Raw genomic sequence first — 6,566 nt, forward strand, 5'->3', positions numbered from 1 at the left:
CAGAGTGGGGGTGGAGTGTTTTGCAAGTGATTTGTTACTGATGGGTTAAAAATACTGAAGTGGTGCTCTATGACCATTTTCTCACTATAAGAATTCCAAACATACTGTCATAACAAAATTCTCTCTTGAGAATCCCCTCCCTCATCCCCACCACCATATAACCTTATTATGAGTTTATTCTGAATGGATGGAAATGTGCTTATGATTGTTACATAAATATAACAATAAAGTACATATTGATTTTCAACTCCCCCCGCCCCCAATTAGTAATGCATCTTGAAGCATGTACAGTAACAATCTTCAGAGTGGCCCTAAAGTCAGGAAACTCAGATAATATTATTTTATTAATATTTTACAGACTGAACATGTTCTCAATGACATTTTATATATTTGTCTGTATTTCCAGACTTTAAGGGACCTCTCTGTATAGATTTAGCATTTTTGTTTATTAAAGAAATAAATGACTAAGCCTATAATTAAAACTCTAATGCATATTTGTCTGAAAATATTGTCTTGAGGTGCCAAGAGTATTGAGATATATAATTGGTGTTCTAAGTATTGCTCATGAGAATCAGTAGACCTTTCTTTCCCTGGGCTATGAGAAATGAGAAACAATAAAATTAAAAGGTTGACTATTTCTGTACTCTACCTCTCTGTCTTTTATAGACTTAACCTCTGCATTTCCAGTTCTTGATCTGTAAGGTCAGCCCACAAAGTGCTGTTGATCACAGTGATTAAATGCCAAGTAGCATATTGTAAAGCTCAGGCAAAAGCTTAAAGTCTCAAGCACAAGGTCCAGTGAGGGGGTTTTCCATTTGCTCTTTGAGAGATTATGCTGTGAAGCAGTTTCATCACCTAGTCCATCTTGCCTTGGAATCATTTTAGAGCTCTTTAGATGTATTTTGTTTACGTGCATTCCTTTTTTGAGACTGGGATATGAGAGTAAGGCAGAATCAAGTTTCTATGTCTTCATTTGATTCTTTTCGTCAACTCTCATGTACTATACTATTAACATAAAATGTTTTCTGTTCTTCTGTTTCCTATATGTTTGGGGTTTTTTTAGAGAGATATTATTTGTTGAGTATGTAGAATTAATGTCATCTGGAATTTGAAAGATTCCTTCTTTATTTCATGTAGTATTTGCATCTATACCATGTCTCATCTTAAAGCAAAAGTACTTTAAAATGGGTAAAATTCTGAATTACACTAATGTGGGGTATTTTAATAGTATAGTAAGCATAATTGTCAATGGCCATGATATATGTTGAGTCAAAAAGTTGAAATAGAAACATTTTTCTATAAATGTAACAAGTGGACTTGCAATAATAGCTACTGTTTTAGTCTTTTATTTCTTTAATAAATTTTTATTTTATGAAAGTTTTAATCTACAGAAAAGTTGTGATGATAGTACAGAGATTTCCCATATACATATACTATATCCAGTTCCTTTATTGTTAATATCTTCCATTAGTATGGTATATTTGTCACAATCAGTGAACCAGTGTTGATACATTATTATCTAAAGTCCATACTTTTTCCAGATTTCCTTAGTTTTTACCTAATGTTCTTTAAATACTCCAGGGTTCCATCCAGGATAGCATGTTAGATCATGTCTCCTCAGGCTCATCGTTGGCTGTGATAGTTTCTCAGACATTCCTTGTTTTTGACAAGCTTGACAATTTTGAGGAATACCTTGTCAAGTATTTTTTATAATGTCCCTGAATTGAGATTTGTCTGTTTTCTTATGAATTTTACTGAGTTTTAGAAAAGAATCAACTTTTGGTTTCACTGATTTTTCTCTATTGTTTTCCTTTTTTAAATTTTGCTGATTTCTGCTCTAATTTTTATTACTCAGTTCTTCTCCTTGCTTTAAGGTTAATTTGCTGTACACCTGAAACTAACACAACATTGTTAATCAACTATACCCCAATATAAAATAAAAAAGTTTAAAAAAGTTTAATTTGCTCTTCTTTCTCTTGTTTCCTAAGGTGGAAGCTTAGGTTACTGATTTTACATCTTTCTTCTATACTTATATATGCATTTTATGTTATAAATTTCCCTATGTATTGTTTTAGTTGTAGCCAACAGATTTTGCTAAGTTCTATTTTCATTTTTATTTAATTCATAGTAGTTTAAAATTTCTCTTAAGATTTCTTCTTTGCCTCATGGTTTAGAAGTATACTGTTTAATTTTCAAATACTTTGGGATTTTCCAACTATCTTTCTGTTACTTATTTCTAATATAATTTTATTATGATCTGAAAACAGATTTTTTATGATTTCTATTATTATAAATTTGTTAAGGTGTGTTTTATGACCTGAAAAATGGTCTATCGTGGTCACAATCCCATGTGAACTTGAGAAGAAAATATATTCTCCTGTTGTTGGATGGAGTGTTCCATAACTGACAATTAGATCAAGTTGATTAATAGTGTTCAGGTTATCAATATCCTTATATTCTGCCTGAATTATCTATAAATTACTGACAGGGGAATGTTGAGGTCTCCAAGGATAATAGTGGATTTGTCTATTTCTCCTTTCATTTCTATCAGTTTTTGCCTCATGAATTTTTTTTTTAAATGGAGTATAGTTGGTTACACTGCTGTGTCAGTTTCTGCTGTACAGCAAAGTGAATCAGCCATACTTACACATATATCTGCTCTTTCTTGGATTTCCTTCCCATTTAGGTCACTAAAGAGCACCGAGTAGAGTTCCCTGTGCTATACAGTAGGTTCTCATTAGTTATCTATTTTATACATAGTAGTGTACATATGTCAATCCAAATCTCCCAATTCATCCCACCGCCCCTCTCCCCCTTATTCTCTACATCGGTGTCTCTACTTCTGCTTTGCAAAAAAGATCATCTATACCATTTTTCTAGAGTCCACAAATATACATTAATATACAATATTTGTTTTTCTCTTTCTGACTTACTGCACTCTGTCTCTAGGTCCATCCACGTCTCTGCAAATGACACAGTTTCGTTCCGTTTTATGGCTGAGTAATATTCCATTGTATATATGTACCACATCTTTTTTTTTTTAGCATCTTTATTGCAGTATAATTGCTTTACAGTGGTGTGTTAGTTTCTGCTTTATAACAAAGTGAATCAGTTATACATATACCTGTGTTCCCATATCTCTTCCCTCTTGCGTCTCCCTCCCTCCCACCCTCCCTATGCCACCCCTCTAGGTGGTCACAAACCACCGAGCTGATCTCCCTGTGCTATGTGGCTGCTTCCCACTAGCTATCTATTTTACGTTTGGTAGTGTATATATGTCCATGCCACTCACTTTGTCACAGCTTACCCTTCCCCCTCCCCACATCCTCAAGTCCATTCTCTAGTAGGTCTGTGTCTTTATTCCCATCTTGCCCCTAGGTTCTTCATGACTTTTTTTTTTTCTTAGATTCCATATATATGTGTTAGCATATGGTATTTCTTTTTCTCTTTCTGACTTACTTCACTCTGTATGACAGACTCTAGGTCCATCCACCTCACTACAAATAACTCAATTTCGTTTCTTTTTATGGCTGAGTAATATTCCATTGTATATATGTGCCACATCTTCTTTATTCATTCCTCTGATGATGGACATTTAGGTTGCTTCCACGTCCTGGCTATTGTAAATAGTGCAGCAATGAACATTGGGGTGCATGTATATTTTTGAATTATGGTTTTCTCAGGGTATATGCCCAGTAGTGGGATTGCTGGGTTGTATGGTAGTTCTATTTTTAGTTTTTTAAGGAACCTCCATACTGTTCTCCATAGTTGCTGTATCCATTTACATTCCCACCAACAGTGCAGGAGGGTTCCCTTTTCCCCACACCCTCTCCAGCATTTATTGTTTGTAGATTTTTTTTTTGATGATGGCCATTCTGACTGATGTGAGGTGGTACCTCATTGTAGTTTTGACTTGCATTTCTCTAATAATTAGTGATGTTGAGCATCTTTTCATGTGTTTGTTGGCCATCTGTATGTCTTCTTTGGAGAAATGTCTATTTAGGTCTTCTGCCCATTTTTGGATTGGGTTGTTTGTTTTTTTGATATTGAGCTGCACGAGCTGTTTGTATATTTTGGAGATTAATCCTTTGTCAGTTGCTTCATTTGCAAATATTTTCTTCCATTCTGAGGGTTGTCTTTTCATCTTGTTTATGGTTTCCTTTGCTGTGCAAAAGCTTTTAAGTTTCATTAGGTCCCATTTGTTTATTTTTGTTTTTACTTCCATTACTCTAGGAGGTGGGTCCAAAAAGATCTTGCCGCAATTTATTTCAAAGAGTGTTCTGCCTATGTTTTCCTCTAAGCGTTTTATAGTGTCTGGCCTTACATTTAGGTCTTTAATCCATTTTGAGCTTATTTTTGTGTATGGTGTTAGGGAGTGTTCTAATTTCATTCTTTTACATGTAGCTGTCCCGTTTTCCCAGCACCGCTTATTGAAGAGACTGTCTTTTCTCCACTGTATATTCTTGCCTCCTTTATCAAAGACAAGGTAACCATATGTGCATGGGTTTATCTCTGGGCTTTCTATCCTGTTCCACTGATCTCTCTTTCTGTTTTTGTGCCAGTACCATACTGTCATGATTCCTGTAGCTTTGTAGTATTGCCTCATGAATTTTGATACTTTGTTGTTAGGTATATATATGTTAAGGATTTCTGTGTCTTCTTGATGAATTGACTCCTTTATCATTCGATAATGCCTCATTTTATCCCTGAGAATTTTTCTTGTTCTGAAGTTTGCCTTATCTGACATTGATATAGTACTCCAGCTTTCTTTTGATTAATGTTAGCATGGTATCTTTCTCTATCTCTTTATATTTAACCTCCTTGAGTCTTTAAATTGAATTTCCTTTAGACAATATATAGTCGGTCTCGTTTTTCTATCCACTCTGACAATCTGTCTTTTAGTTGGGATGTTTAGACCACTCACATGTAAAGTGATTATTTATATAGTTGGATTAATATCTACCACCAGTGTTACTGATTTCTATTTGGTTTTTTTTCCTTTTTTTGTTTTTTTGTTTGTTTTTATTTTTTGGCTGCGTCACACAGCATGTGGGATCTTAGTTTCCCCCGACCAGGGATCTAACCCGCACCCCCTGCATTGGAAGTGTGGAGTCTTAACCACTGGACCGCCAGGGAAGTCCCTGATTTCTATTTATTAAATTTCCTCTTTGTTTCTTTTTTCCTCATCATTATCTGCCTTCTCTGATGTTAACTGAGCATTTTATTTTATTCTATTTTATATCCTTTCTCAGCATATTATTTATATTTATTTTAAAAAATTTTCAGTGCTTGCTCTAGCGTTTAAAATACACATATTTTTAATTAGTCCAAGTTTACCTTCACATAACACTATAAGGTTATAACAGAATATTCTCAGTTCCTGCCTGCTTTCCCTTAGAAACTTGCATTTATTTGTTTCACTTACCTATATGATATAGTCACCCCATACATTGTTATTATTAATGCTTTAAAGAAAGTTATATTTTAGGTCAATCAATTAAGAAAAAGAAAATATTTTATCTTCACTTATTCTGAGATGCTTTTTTTGCTCAATGAAAATCAAATCTTCTGAGATATATACATCTGATATATATATAAAAGTATATATACATTTTTTTTCCCCTATAACTAAAGATTTGATTCTTTTAACATTACTGGCAGGGCAGGTCTACTGGCAATGATTTCCCTCATTTTTTCATTGCTTCAAATATTTCATGCCCCTCTATTCTTGCTTACATGTTTTCTGACAAGAAGTCCACTGTAATTCTTCTTATCCTTATTCCTCTATAAATAAGGTACTTTCTTTTCCTGACTTCTTTCAAAATTTTTCATTGTCTTTGTTTACGTGCAGATTGAATATGTCTAGGTGTAGCTTTTTTGTCCTGTATTTATCTTGCTTAGTGTTCTCAGAGATTCCCAGATCTGTGATTTGTTACCTGTCATTCATTTTGAAAAGTTCTTAGTAATTATTACTTCAAATATTTCTTCTGCTCCATTTTCTCTTTTTTCTCCTTCTGGTATTCTAACTACATGTATGTTGCATTCTTTTATATTGTCCCACAGTTCTTGGTTACTCTGTTCTGATTTTTTTTTAATATTTATTTTCTTTGCATTTCACTTTGGGAAGTTTTCATTGACTTATCTTCACATTTTTGCTCAGATATGTGGAATCTACTATGAGCCAGTCAAGGGCATTTCCCATTTCTGTTTCTGTTTTTGACTTCTAGAATTTCTTTTTGATTCTTAGCGTTTCTGTCTCTTTGCTTACATTACACGTTTGGTCTTGTATGTTATTTGCTTTTCCCATTAAAGACCTTAACATATTACTCATAGATATATTAAATTCATTGTCTGTTAATTCCAATACCTGTACTATATATGAGTATGGTTCTGATGTTTGTTTTGTCTCTTCAGACTGTGGGGTTTTTTTTTTCTTGCATTTTGATATGCTTTGTCATTTTTTTGTTGAAAGATAGATGTTTGGGTAATAAAATTGAGGTAAATAGTCTTCTAGTGTGAAGAGTTATGTTAATCTGGCTAAGAGGTGGGCTGTTTTAAATGTTCAT

Source organism: Eubalaena glacialis, chromosome X, assembly GCF_028564815.1.
Source record: "Eubalaena glacialis isolate mEubGla1 chromosome X, mEubGla1.1.hap2.+ XY, whole genome shotgun sequence".
Lineage (NCBI taxonomy): Eukaryota > Metazoa > Chordata > Mammalia > Artiodactyla > Balaenidae > Eubalaena > Eubalaena glacialis.